Here is a 16,203-nt window from a genome sequence, read left to right on the forward strand (position 1 = left end):
TGAAACTGACTCAAAATAAATGGAAACATTCAATGACCTATAACAAAGACATTGAATTAGTAATTCAAAACTTTCCACAAAGAAATTCTCAGGCACACTGGTAAATTCTACTACATATTTAATGAAAAATTAATACCAATCCTTCACAGACTCTTCCAGAAAATGGAAAAGAATGAAACACTTCCCATTTCATTCTGATACCCTGATTACCCTAATACCAAAACCAGACAAAGACATCCTAATAAATGAAAGCTACTGATTAATATCTCTTACATATATAAATGCAAACAACCTCAAGAAAATAATAGGAAATCAAATCCAGCAGCATATAAAAAGAATTATACACCACTAAAAACTGGTATATTTCCCAGGAAATTAAGGTTAGTTTAATATCCAAAAATCAATGTACACCTTATTAATAAAGGACCAAAATCACATGACCACTTCAATTGATAAAGAAAAAATTTTTTAATCCAATACCTTTCATGAAAAAAATTCAATGACTTAGGAACAGAATACTGCTTCAACCAAATAAAAAGCATCTATCAGAAACTCAAAGCTAACATCATATTAAATGGTAAAGGACTGGATGCTTTCCCCTTGATCAGAAAGGAGACAAGAATTTCCACTCTTGCAGTTTCTATTCAACATTGTAACACAGATCCTAGCTAAGGAAATTAGGCAAGAAAATAAAATAAAAGGCACCCAGGATGAAAAGAAATAAGAAAAAAAACTACCACAATTTGTAGATGACATGATTTTATATAAAGAAAATCTTAAGACATCTTCACATGTAGGAAAAAGCCTATTAGAAATAATAAATTCAGCAAGGGTGCAGGATTCAAAAATCAATATACAACAACCAATTTGAATTCTATACACATGTAATGAGCAATCTGAAAATGAAATAGAACAATTCCATTTACAATAGCATCAAAATTAATAAAACACTTAGAAATAAACTTCACAAAATAAGTGCAAGACTTATATGTTGAAAAGTATAAAATATTCTTGAAAGAAATTAAAGACCTAAATAAATGGGAAGATATCCAATGTTCATGGATCCAAAGATTAAACATTGTCAAGATGACAATACTTCCTAATTTAATCTACAGATTCAAAGCAAATGCTACCAAAATCTTAGTTTCCTTTTTTGCAGAAATTGACAAACTGTGCCTAAAATACATGTGGAAAATCAAACTGGAAATCTTCAATAATCAAGAGAGTGTGATACTGCATAAGACTAGACATTCAGATCAATGGAAGGGAAATGAGAATCCTAACATAAACTCTCAGATTTAGTTAGATGATCTGTGACAAGGGCACCGTGACAATTCAATGAGAAAACAAAATATACAACTAATGAATCGTTGAACACTACAACAAAAACTTACGATGTACTATATGCTGGCTAACTGATTATACACACACACACACGTGTGTGTGTGTGTGTGTGTGTGTGTGTGTGTGTATATATATATATATATATATATATATATATATATATAGAAAATAAAATAAGTATTTTCAACAAATGGTCTGGGAACAACCGGATATCCACATGCAAAAGAATGATGTTGAATTTCTAGATTAAATCACATACAAAAGTTAACTACAAATGGATAAAACACATAAATGTAAAACTAAAACTATAAAACTCATAATAGAAAATATAGGTATAAATCTTCAAAAATACTGGGTTAGGAAATGGTTCCTCACATGACACCAAAAAAGCATGAACAACAAAAGAAAAATGGATAAATTGGGCATCATCAAAATTAAAAGCTTATATCCTTCAATGGACACCATCAAGTAAAAGACAACCCACATATTGAGAGAAAATATTTGTAAAACACATTTGTGATAAGGGACTTATACCTAGAATATACTTTAAAAAATATTTCAAGTCAACCCAATTTAAACATGGGCAAAGGATTTGAAAAGACATTTCTTCAGAAGACACATGGAAAGAGGCTTTTCACGTTCTTAAGTATTTTATAGTGCTGGAAAGTGTTATACTGAAGAACTACTTGAAATGATAAAAGCATCCATTCACAGGCAATATTAGATAATTCACTGTGATGGGAAATGATGTTTATAAGGATTGATGTTCAGATACTAGAATCTTATCTAACAGTGCTAGTTCATGTTTAATTTCCTCACACTAAACGCTGACTTTGATCTCCTTGCATGAACTCATTGGCTAGTGGTCTGCAATGGCTAGTGGTCTGCAATGACTAACTCTAACTCTCAATTTAGAATAATGGAACTGGGATGCAACTCTAACAGCAGCTAAATAATTATTAAGTGTACAAGCCAATCTAGGATCTAGTCACAGGCCAATACAGAAGAATGAATTGGTGAAGATACATAAATATTGGAAGCTTGCAAGCTCTTTGCAAAATTATAGTGTCAGAGAGAAACAAGCTGTACACATAAAGATGATATTACAGAAAACAATGTGAGGCAGTACATGAAAAGAAAAATGTATTTTATAGGTAGATTAAACTTCTGGAACTACTAAAACATACAACTGTTGCTTAAAATAATTCAACTCTTAATTAAGCTAACAGAAGAGATACTAAAATGTTAATGATATTCAATATTTGTAGGAGAGCAAAACAACCCACATCTTAATTATTTCTCTAACTTCATCTTTGCTGCAAGTACTAATAAATGAATAAAAATTTTCAATACTGCTGACAGGAAAAGTTAATTAAATGTACAAATAGCTTCCACATAATATAAATCCTCTTCAAAGCCACTGTACATGAAGGTAAAATTTAATTGTTCAAATTTCAGAAAAAAGATCAAGACACTTGGGAGTTCTTTATATGAATGAGAAAATAAACTAATCAAGTCAGAAGAAAACCTTTACATAGCCTACATGAAAATCTCTTCCTATTTCATCTTAAATGTGTTATTTGGAAATATTCTATTTTTGGTACCATCCCTGATCTTTCAAAATGAGTGAACACTCAACTTAGTCCAATCTAGTCCTGATTAGACTTAAGAATAAAAAGCCAACAAAATTTCCTATATATAGCTCTTATGCTTTCAGCTTATAAACCTAGTTTAAAATGAGATTAATTCAGGCTTGTAGACAATATTTAGGAATTTAAGAAAGTGAGGTCATTAATTGAAAATATATAGCTAAATAAAACATTTATGCTCCAAATATATTTCTATTGAGAATGGAAGTGCGGTGCATGTAAAAATCTTAGAAAGTGTCCTAATTAGTGATTTTTTTTTATTTTGCTCAAATAGCAACTTCAACAGCCAATGTAAAAACTGCCTGTGTCCAAATAAATTCAATTTAATTATCCACACTACTCTTCTCCAACATTTACACAGATAATTAATGATCTTCTCAGCAAATTTAGGACCCAGACCTGCTTCTTATAATTGGGCTGCCTCTCAAACCACCTGAATATGCAAAGAAATTTGTCATGCAAAATATACCAGCTCTCTCTCCCTATCCCCACTGCTCTACTATGATGATTATGGTAATCTTGTCTCCACTACTAAAAGGGCTGAAATATCCATGCCTACAATAGCAATATAGTATCTAGTCTCAAGAGTACTGTTGCTACTGGTAGAGGGTTGCAGAATGAGCAGAGTTACTCCCCTGAAGAATTTGGCTCCGTGATCTTATGAATCCGACCTGGTAATGTCAAATTTTTAAATATGATGTAACCTTCCCATGAAGGCCACTCTGTCACTGAGGTATTGATTGTGTGCGAGATAATCACAAAAATCAGGACATCTTTGTTGCAAAGGAGTGGCAGAGTCTCAAAAATGACTGTTCATCTCAAAAGTTAAGTCAACTTCTGAGTAGGTCTGGGAGGCTAAAATGTGGATACTCCATGTACTAACAGCCTACATCAACATGGTATAATGTAATGCTTTATGTATAATGTCTATGTACAAAATATAACATCAAATACACACAGACACAGTGTGTCCAAGTTAAAGAACTTCACATGTATTTTGTGTAATACCTATCTTACATATAGACAATGATCATTTATTAAATAGCAAATACACTTGAGTTTAAAAAAATTAAGTGATATTTCATCTGATCAAAAAGGAAATCCAGATTAAATGCTCCGATATAATTTTGTAGCCACAGTAACCACAAATCACCTTTGACAGAATTTGTCCTGTGAATAGCAAGTTTCTTTTATTTGTCCATAGCTCCCCTCACTCTCTGTTTCCTGAGGGCAGATAACTTTTTTTTTAACCTTTGTACTTCCAGAAGTGAACACTGGTCTAGAGTACCAATTCAATAAGAAATTCATACTTATATTAAATCCTTTAAAGTTAAACTACATGAGAAGATAGAAATTGAAGTTCACATTTTAGTTGACCAATGGTTATTCTTAGAGTTTACTCTAAGCTCACTTGTTTCATATTTGCACATGAAATACATCAACCATACACAGTTAGCCAAAATGATATGAATATTCTTTAATAAGTGAATGGACATAACTAAGGTATTTTTGCATCTGACAAATCAAGTAAGATTCTACATTCTGAACATTGTACATTCTTAAGCATATAGAAAAATTTTAAGCCAATAAATTTTAGTGGTGATTTTGAGGACAGTTTAATACTGGTGATTTGTGCCTGTATATATGCAAACTCACTCTCCCCTCAGCATTTCTCTGGTTTTTCTTCCAGGATGGAACACAGTACCAGTACTGAGAAAAGTTGAAATTCAAATGTCATGCTATATAAAATCTACATCACTCATTTTAGAGTCTTACCAATTCAAAAACTTTAAGTAATTTTTGAAATGTCCATAGGTATATAGGAATGCAAATAAATCTCATGAACTCAGTGCTATTGTATGCAAAAGTGTACACTAATACTAGTACAGTTATTATTTACTGATTATCAGAAAGCCAGCATGGTTATTCAGAAGTACATTTTCAATATCTGAGGCTTTATTTATTTGAATACATATCATATATTCAAATGTTAAGATTCCTAAATATGCTGGTATATGCTTTCAAATGAAATGGTACCACAGTTACAACTTACCCTCTTGAGTGTAAACAGTAAAATGTTGTTCCTTAACAGTGAAAGAAAAAGTGACTGACACAGGTAACTATGAAGTTTTGGGAATCAGTGATTTATTTATCTATCAGCACCACAAGAAATGGCGTATTCCAAAACTTACATAGATATTCAAATGTGAGGGGCAGTTAATTTCCTCAACTTTTGACTATTACTACAAGCATCATGATAATACTGCTATATTTAACATCTTTAGAGAAAGTTCTGCCAGCTCCCATGCTATTGTGCCTTTCTCCATCAAAAGTAAAGCCTGGTCAGAATTTCTACTGAGAGGACTACCTTATAGCAAGAGAGAAACATGCCTTCTGATGGCAACTTCATTTCTGATAAATACCAAATACAAGAAGATTTGTAAAGAACTATCCGACATACATCAAGTTCTTACTGGCCTCACAAAAGCATTTTCAGTACAGTTAAGGAACTGGGTTCAGTCACATACTGTGTTAATGGCGTCCAAGAGTTTTCATAAACATGCTAAAGGCTAGAATTCTACAGTTGTGTAGTTGTGAAGTCCCACTGGAACCTATCCTCCTGAAAGCTTTTAGAAGATAACCACCTCAGCATATACATCTTTATCTCCTACATAATATTTGGCACACTGCTGCTCAGTTAACATGGATGTAATCAATGAATACACAAAGAAAGAAAATTGCATCAATTACCCAGAGTTACTTCATCTATCCAACCTAGCCTTGATTGTCATTTCAAAAACAATACACAGGGTATGTCAAAAGATGGTTGCTATAGAAGAAAAATCTCCCAATGGAAACCTTCAGGAGACAGTCATTCAGGTATAGTTTGCTGGCAGCGATTTGAATCCTTCAACACATGTCTTAAGTCAATGTAGCCTTGTAGTATACTGTAATTTAAATAAGATCATGGTAATACTATTATTGAGTACTATCTATAAACAAAACATGGGGGCAGAACTCAGGAGGTAAAAATCTGGGCAGGATGTGTATTCCCCTAGGTGGTGGGAAAACAGGATACTACAAAGGAATATAAAACACAACACAAAGGAAGATAATTTAGGCTACTCTTTCAGAGTATGCTGGTAGTCCAGACAATTATATCAGGGGTCACAGGATATTATTTAAATGGAATCCACTCAAGAGGCAATATGAGCTGATATTGAGACGCAGGTAAAATGAAGTATATATAAAGTATGTATAGATTTGAATAGTTTTGCAGGTAATGAATTTGAGATGTAAGAATTCAGTCATACTTTTGGAAGATAATTTACATTTTTTTAAGAGGCAGAGAGTGCCCCTAAGACTGACAAAGCAAATGGAGCTGAGATCTTATGGTGGAAACCTAAGCACAGTAAGCAGAAGAATAACCCCTAAAGACACCCACATCCTAATGTAAATTATCTTCCAAAAGTATGACTGAATGTATATTTTAGGATTTGTGGGCCACACAAGGTCTGCATTGCATATTCTTTTTTTTCTACAATGCTCTGAAAAACGTAAAAACCTCATGGGCTGCACCAAAATTGGCTGTAGGTTACATGTTCTTCTGCCACATGGGTTACAGTTTCTAATCTAACAGGTCATTATCAATGTGGACACAGAGAACGAGCATCAGATTTAATATAAGGGAATTAAGGAAAGTTTAGACAAGGTACTATGAGACTCGATGAGTCTGTCTTAAGGAAGTGCTTTTATGTGCATGATGAGGAGCTGTTTGAAGGAACTCTTTTGGCATACAATTTGTTATCTTCCAAGTGAATCCTGTATTATCACAAAACAAACTGAATGGATGGTGGGAGGGGGAAGCAGGGAACAGAGCCAACACAATCAGAGACAAATAAAGCTGAAGACCTAATGCTATCAAAACCTTTGGCTTAAATTATGAACCATGCTTAAAGCTTCCCCTACATCTGTGCATTTTGGTTAAAAATAAATCTATTCATTTCTGTCATAATTTAAGCCAGTTTGATTTGGATTTTCTGTTTCTTTTGATCAAAAGCATGCTAACTGATACAATGTGAAAGAAATGCCTCCTATCACTAAACTTCACCCAATTTCTGGCCCCCATCCCATGGCACATGTCATCTTCAGATGCACAACCCATCAATTACCTTATCCTGAGGCCTAAGAAAGCCAGGGGTATGGTGAGGCTTAAGAGATAAAGCAAGGCTGGGAAATATCTTGGTAACGTAGCTTGCAAAGGAAAAAAATTGTTTCATTTTGCCTAGGGAAAATGTCCTGAGTCAGAATAATCCATATTACAATACACTGCTTTATCATATAGGTCTGATTTCTATGTACATTCATAACACTGTCTACAGGTACTAGCCCTCTGAGAAATTTCTATCTTTGGGAAACCTAAAGGACTTTGCAAGTTTAGAGAATGGTATTAAAACTCCAAGTTTTGTAGCAGGCTGAATAATGGCCCTACAAATATGTCCATTCTAACCCCCCTGAACCTGTGAATGTTAAATAGCTAGTCTTCATTTTTAAAAAAAATCCAACATTTTCAGAAGAAAAACACCCCATGAACACTAATAAATACACTGGGATTTCTCTCACTTTACATGTATACATACACATGTATTCCTTACATCTAAGTTACAGTAAATACCTATCCTTTCCTGTTTTGTTTTCAGTCAGGTTAAAATGTCTCAATTAGTCCCAAATTTTAAAACAAGATACGACATGGGCTTTAGCCATATTTCATTTTTAATCTTTTCCTGACCTTTCTGCGCTTTTAACATCATCTTTTTTGTGTTACATTATGTGTTGTCTACCATCAACTGAGCATCATCATAACACCTTTGTACTCTTCACTGTTTTACAAGGAAAAACCTATAACTCAATGTTCTATAATCCCTTTCCCTCTATGTTCCAGGGTTGTTTTGGCCAATTAGAGACATTTGCACTTTATTAGGGGGTTGAAGACAAGGATGGGCCATTAGTCTCCACGCCAGTTGCAGCAAAATCAGATGGCAGATGTTAAGTCTACAGCGGCTCCTGACTGAGCTCCTCCTGTGAATCACCTGCTGAGGTGCATAAATAACCAGCATTGGCTTCCCTCCCATCCCATGTTCTCATTTTGTAAACTCAGAGATTAGCTTCCTTGACCTGTCTTCAATCCTTCCAATGGTTGTACAGTCCTCCAGTTCCTTGAGTTGAAACCCCTCCAGCTTGCAAAACCTGCAGTGGCTTTTGTTTTCTTGACAAAAACCCTAATACATACATTTACTGTTTCTATTAGCCCGTGAGATCATGTTTTGTTGCTATTTGAATCACAAAGCAGCTGGATCAAGCAGTGAGTGGTGGAACTCAATACTGCACTAGATGATATTTATCAGTAACACTGAAGCAGGGGAAAACATACAAAGTAGTAGTCAATTTTAATCCAGGCTCTGTAACCAATTCACTGCATACCATTAAATAAGTCACTTCCTCACCACAGGCATCAGTTTCCTCAACGATAAGAAATGGACAGGCATAGTTTATCCCAAGGGTCATTTCCAGAACTAATCATTTAATTGTATATGTATGGATGATATGTCAGTGACAAAATCCTCTGATTCCATGGCAGAATAAACTATCCATATGAGCAAAATAAAAACACAATCCCAAAACTGTTTAATATTTTCATAAATTGTGCTAAGTCATTCTGTTTATACTATGATTATACATGAGTATAATTTGAGTAGGCAGTATTTTATCAAATACAAACCACCTACTGATAAAGTACCTTAATTCCATTCAATTTTCATATTTAAATATAGAATCTATATTACTATGTTTATGTGTTAAGTCCAATGGTAAATACAGAGCAAAAGTTTTCAGGGTGCTTGGGCGGCTCAGTTAAGCATCTGATTCTTGATTTCAGCTCAGGTCACGATCTCAGGGCTGTGAAATCAAACCCCACTTAAGCATGCAGCCTGCTTAAGATTCTCTCTCCCCCTCTCCCTCTACCACCCCCCCTGCTCAAAAAGAGTTCTTCAACCATGGGAAGAAAAAGGTACCAAAATAGAAAAGAATGCATGCAGTTCTTTTAGGATTGATTGATTGATTGATTGATTGATTTGAGAGAGCGAGAGAGCAAGCAAGTGGAGGGAGGGGCGGAGGGGGAGGGAGAGGGACAAGTAGACTCCATGCTGAGTGTGGAGCCGGATGTGGAGTGGGGCTCAATCTCATGATGCTGAGGTCAAGACCTGAGCTGAAATCAAGATCTGACACTTAACGAACTGACCACTGAGGTGCCCGAATGCATGCAGTTCTTATTGTTACATATGCACATATAAATGAACATATAAAACCTAGGAATAGATATGTTTTATTTTGGCTCTGCAGTTATCCTAAACAAGTAATTCTGCATCTTTTTCTGAGGACAGTGATAATCTTACACAATTGTTAAGAATTTTCTACAAAGATGATTCATTATTTATATAACTGAATAGGATTTTAAATAACTGTAAAACTTTCATAAACATTTACAACTAAGAAAATCTCTTGTCAGCAATGGGTTCCTATAGTTTATTGAAAATATTTGGACTTCATAACAATATGTGTCTGGCTTAAACTTCACTTTAGCTTACCTAAGATTGCTGTATTTGTTTTAGCCACTTTGCTAACAGAGACTTAGGGAAGTCTTAATAAGCTTACAATATATTTTACAGGACAATTTTAGTTATAATACAGATAGTCACAAAAAATCCTTCAGTAAAGGAAGAAAACATTAATTAGCAAGAAGAAATAAATTCATTTGCTCCAGATATGATATCTTAGGCATCTTACATACACAAAAGATACATTTCAAATTATTTGACATACCAAGATTCTTAAAAATATATATATTTGGATTAAAGTATCCTAAGATGCAGAAGTTTGCATTTTCTCAGTCAATACTCTTTAAGGGAATAATTGATTTGTTTTATAGTATAATATTGGAGCAGTTTTAAGGTGATGAACAAGTCCAGATTTCTTTGTGGCACAGACCTGCACTTCACAGACAGGCAGTGATACAGTAGTACGCTTTCATGGTTTTTGCAGAGCTCCTGGTGCTTTGGAGTAAATAGCAAGAACGTAGGCAAGTACAACTATGACACCTAGTTTTAAAAGAGTTCCACTGATCCTTACGTTTAAACCCAATGGGAACTTTGAACATACTTGGTCTTACCTTCAAAGGTTTCAAAAATACCTGGTCTATAACCAGAGAAACTACTGGGGGCATAAATGAAATTCAGAAGCTAGAGGTCATGCTCAAGAAACCAGTCAGACTATTGTCTTGTTTAGGTCAGGAACTTAAATGTAAATCTTATAATCACTTAAAAATTCCATGAAACACTTGAAAATTAACCTACTTTATATAGAAATTCTTAAGAACCAAGTTATAAATCATTAGCCCTTATATCATATGAGAAACAATCAACTTCAACTAGGACTCAGAAACTGTCAGGCCTTAAACAACTTCCAGAGTCCCATATGGAAGCATATATGATATATGAGTAACCATATATTCCCATATAAAATACAACTAATGAAATAAATGAAATAAAGTTTTTGTTTCTGCCCCTCATTTTGGGAAATTATCTTAGGGAAATACACCCATTCTTACGGCTAGTTTTACAATATAGAGTACTTATTCTATTAAACAGTGGTTTTCTATACCCGTAATTTGGTTATGCTACAAATTACACACTTCAGGTCACACACCTCTTCAAGCTCTAAAACTTTTGTTTCCCCAAAGAATATTAATCATACTTTAAAATGGAAAATTTAAGGCTTTCTCTAAGTTTTTATTTAAGTTCCAGTTAGTGAACATACAGTGTTATATTAGTATCAGGTGTACAATATAGTGATTCAACACTTCCCTACATCACCCAGTGCTCATCACAAGTGCCCTCCTTAATCCCCATCACCTGTTTCACCCATCCCCCCCAGCCACCTCCCCTCTGGTAACCATCAGTTTGTTCTCTAGAGTTAAGAGTCTGTCTTTCAGTTTGACTCACTCTTTTTTTCCCTTTATTCGTTTGTTTTATTTCTTAAATTCCACATAGGAGTGAAAACATAAGGCTCCACATCCAAAAAACAAGCCTTCCCAAAATAGCAACCCCCCTTGTCCTTAATGTTTTGTAAATCCAAAATTATGCCTTCAAGTGTATTCTAAACAGGTAAAAACTTTTCTTTCACAAACCTTTTCCAGTTTGGAACCACCCCTTACAAAACCCAATTTGAAGCTTCCTGGCACGACTAAGCTATGCCTCTGGCATCATGATTTATCTTCCTACCATTTGATTTGTAATTTAAGCATCAGCAGTTGAAATCATGATCAAAAGTGAAAAGGTACCTAGAGCTTTCAGGCAGTCATGATAATTATGTACATTACTAAACTGCTCAATCATATCTAGACCCACAGTCCTGTCACCATTTATAAGTCCAATGATCTTAAAACTCTCCCCACCCAAAACAGAAAATTGTTTGCCAGTAAAATGACACGCCATCATTCAGTTACATGTCAGTTCAACATTACAAAAAGGTCATCTTCCAGAGGAGACTTAGAGAACCTCTCTTGTGAAAATTAATTATTTAGCTACCTGCCTAAATCCTAAGATACAATGACTAGCAATATGCATTTGGGGAAAAAAAGGCACAACATTGAAACAAGGATATTCAAAACAGCACCAAAATGAACCCCAAATCTTTTCCAATTTGTACATTCTGGTTTAAGACAACATGTCTCTTGTTTCACAGTAAATATCTACATTTAATTATGTATCCTGTGCTTGGTGTATGTGATACAACTGGTTTAGAGATGTCTCTAAGCACATTATATATTATGTTGATTCTGCTAATAGTCTCCTTTCAGTGCTGTTCTGAGAGATTATGGTAACCTGTTGTTCTTTCAGCATGGTGGCTTCTAAGCACTCTTCTCCTATCCATCATCTTGAAAGACCCGTCTGATACATGGGTGACCCACCGCAAATAAACTGATATTAGGAGTTCATGATTACTGACTCAAAGGTTACAGTGTATGCAATCCAGTATCAAAGGCCTTAGAAGTGATAGAGTGGGAGGATATAAGGTCATAAGAAACATTTTATTTTTTCTGTGTCTTCCTTACACAAACATCATTTACAATACACTTAGAGAAACATCACTGAGTATATATAAAGAATGTTGATCTCTTTATTATCATCATACCAGATAAGAAGTTTTAAGTTTCATGAAGAATTATCTGATTAAATTCCATATATATGCAATTGAATAAATTTCTCTACATTATTTTGGGTTTAGATATGCAATACCTTACACTGGGCTTTATAATTGAATTACTGTTAATAACATAATAGTTGATATTTACTGAACACTGAATATGTATCAGATAATATGCTAGATGCCTTACTTGTATACCAACAATTCTCTAAGAGATGTACTATTATTGCTCTTAATCCATGTATAAGAAAACTAGACTATGGAGTCTAAGTAGCTTTTCTAAAGCCTCACAACTAGTGATGGAGGAGAGCTTCAAATTTAGGTTTTCTCTTGAATTGAGAGCTCTAAGCTAATTTTGAAAAAGATATTGTTTGTTCTTAAGCCCACTAGTTTTTTGTTCTGTGTTTTCCATCATCCTTTAGCCCAACCACTGACTCCTCCATTTCCATAATACCCTTCCTCCATTCAACAGTCACATTCTCCCTTCTGTCCTTCCTACCAAAACTGCTCTTCATATAAAGCATCACTCTTCCAAGAACTATCTGTGTGTGATACAGGAAGTAATCATTTGGCCTCAAGAATAAAAGTGTAATATCAGAATTCCAGTCATTGTTGAGCCCATGTAAGAGGCTACAATCCAAGGAGAGGAAGACTTTCTTGGGGTTCATTAAATGTTATCCAGTAGGCCACAACCTAAATGAGAGACAAACCTAATATAATACACCACACTACTATTTCTTTTATAGTGTTCTTGAAAACAGCACTTCCAGCATTAGGAAAACACTGGAGGATTAGAGAAAATATGCAGTCTGAGGAGAGGAAACAATAGCTGTCTGTTCCTGGCTTCATAAATATTTTGGTGGAAATTAATTTATAGACTGAAACACAAACTCACAAAGATGATGTATTTGAAAATTCAGTTGGAAAACTATTATTCCCTTAATTTCAGGAATTTGGTTAAAACTCGGTCTTAAATAAACATGAGATAAGGCTGGTCAGGATGATGATTGGTGATCAGATATATGGTTTATAAAGAAAAGGATGGAACTGAAGTCCTAAGAGCAAATCCTGCCAAAGGATCCTGGATATTAGATCAAACTTTAAGATGTGGTCTACAAATGCTGAGATGCAGACTGCAAGGGCTAAGAGATGCATCCAATCACTGGTGTTGGCCAACAAAACAAAGAAAGAATCACAGCTAGGTTATGGTACACAAATCATCTTTCAGATGCCTGAGACAGAAGCAGACAGCAGTGCACATGCAAAAGTTTGGTGCCAGTATAAAGGATTCAGGACACAAATAAGACAAAAAGCAATGTAGAGACTATAGACTAGGGCCTGACAACTGTGTCCATGGATCCAAGAGAGGGAACTGGTTTCAGTAACCACTTCCAGGGGGGTGATATCTATTATTACAAAAATGGGACTATGTAACTTCCTTGCTGGCTTTGAATAACTTTTGTGGTCTGTATGAAACAGCATTTTGTGGCAGCCTTGCCCACTCCCACAAAGCATGTATGATCCTACAGTAATTGGGTATTTCAGTTGAAAGCCAGTACCTCAAAGAAAACTTCCTATGTAACAAAACGTCACCACAAGTTCTCTATAGAATGTTTAACTCCAGGCCAAATAGACTTCTCTGTATATCCACAGGGAGAAGGTGGTGAAAGATAACTAGAGAGGAAACTAGTATATTGATTATGTACCTATTTGTGACAGCGGCCAAACTATGCTATTTATGTTCTATATCTCATTTAATTCTCACCACCATCATAAGAGGTTACCACTTTAACCAAAATTTATTCAAAGTAGAAAACAATGTTCCAAAATATTAATTTTCTTGTCCAGAGTGACACAGTGAAAAGTGGTAAAAAAAAAAAAATCATTTTGGACTTGAAATGGCAGAACCACTCCAAAAATAAACAACAAAACAAAACCAACCAAAACCAAAAACAATGCTCCATGTGGCACCCTGAAAAATGAAAACTTCCTCTATCCAACATCCAACTGAAAGAGACTTGACTTCTGGTTTCACCTCCTGCATACAGAAGTTTGGAAGTTGTCACTCCTGTCTGTACAACAAGAAAAAGCTAGACTAAGCGAAAATCAATGACTTTTTTTTGGACCCGCCAAAGAAATGAGGGAGCAAGACAGACGGCCATCCTGAATTCTAGAGAGACGGGTGTACAGAAACTCACAGCCAAGATAGGTTTACTTGGAGCAGAAGCCAATGGGCCCATAAATTGGCAGGAACACTTCAAATGGCAGCTGGAGGCTGAGTATGGACTGGAATAAAAGTGAGGCTAATTGAACATAATAAAAAAAAGAAAAATAATAAAATAAAATACATGAAAACTCAAAAAAAAAAAAATGAGAGACTCCTTCAGGGCCAAAGTCTTGCATGGCCTCCCAAATTTATATGGGCTAAATTAAACTAAGGGTTTCAGAGGGGAGGGGGGTGGGGGGGATGGAGTAACTGGGTGATGAGTACTGAAGAGGGTAGGTGTTGGGATGAGCACTGGGTGTTGTACGCAACTAATGAATCACTGAACACTACATCAAAAACTAATGATGTACTATACAGTGGCTAATTGAACATAATCAATCAATCAATCAATCACTAATTTATATGGGCTTTATCTGCAAAAACTCCTTAATAATTCTTATAGTAAAGATGCAAGAAATGTCCCATCATGGCTTGACATGGGAAGAAGAAGAATAACCATTAGGAAATAAGTTCAGAAACTTTTGCATAACAAAGGCCTACTTTCCAAGGAAAAGATTTTTATGAGCCTTATCTCTGCTGAAGGAAGGTCATTCTTCTACTCTAGCCTTCTCTAGAAATCCTGTGTCAAATAAGGGGAAAAAATAAAACACAACCAAGAAACAGAATGGAAACACTGCAGCCAAGCAAGGCAGTAGGGGACAGGGGTGGGGGGAATCTATCACAATGGAGAAACAATTATGAAGATAACATCCTAGACAAACAGGCCCAATAAAAGAATGAGATTTAATCATAAGATTATGATCCTCATTCCATACTCATACCATCCTCATACCATCCCACCACACCAACAAGATCTAGTACAAGAGAGACATTCTCTGAAAATGAATACTTAGTGAAAACTAAAGACAACACAGAAAACAAAAATGTCTAGATAGAGGAATCTGGAGCCTTCAGCACCTATGGATACAGCTAATACTACACACACACACCAACTACTTCCCAGATTAACATAAATCCTCCTATTAGAAAGCCTATTTACTCAGGTCCTAGTACCTGATACATCTCCAGCTTTTACCAAAAAGTTATAAGGCATGCCAAGAGGCAAGGGGGAAAAAAGCAGTCTAAAAAGACAAAGCAGCAATCAGAATGGGACTCAGGTATGACACAGACATTGGAATTATCACATGAGAAATTTTAAATAACTATGATTAATATGTTAAGGCTTCTAAAGAAAAAAGTAAGCAAAGGCAAGAAGATATGAGTAATATAAGTACAGAGATATAAACTCTAAGAAATAATCAAATGGAGGTACTAGAAATCAGAAACACAATAACATAAATGAAGTGTGCCCTTAACAAGTTCATCAGTAGGCTTGACAAAGCCAAGGAAAGAATCACTAAACCCGAAGATAGGTCCATAAAAGCTTCCCAAACTAAAATGCAAAGAGAAAAAAAATATGAAACAAAAAGAACATTCAAGAACTAAGGGACAATTTCAAAATGGGTAACATGTAATTGAATTACCAGAAAGAAAAAAGAAAAGGAAAGGATGGAGCAGAATAAATATTTGAGGTAGTAATTACCATGAATTATCCAAAACTAGTGACAGACATGAAATCAGAGGTCCAGGAAACTCACTGAACACCAAATATCTAAAAAGCTATGTCCAGGTATATCATATTCAAACCGCAGAAAACCAGAGAAAATCTTAAAAGAAGCCATG

The 16,203-nt window shown here is 35.0% G+C and overlaps 1 protein-coding gene across 2 annotated transcripts in view; it reads right to left on the reverse strand.

The window, feature by feature from the left end:
- IL1RAPL1 (interleukin 1 receptor accessory protein like 1) overlaps nucleotides 1–16,203 on the reverse strand; it is a 1,364,983-nt gene that overhangs the window by 1,124,100 nt on the left and 224,680 nt on the right. The window lies entirely within an intron of this gene.

This window comes from Halichoerus grypus, chromosome X (genome assembly GCF_964656455.1).
Source record: "Halichoerus grypus chromosome X, mHalGry1.hap1.1, whole genome shotgun sequence".
In the NCBI taxonomy this organism is placed as follows: Eukaryota; Metazoa; Chordata; class Mammalia; order Carnivora; family Phocidae; genus Halichoerus; species Halichoerus grypus.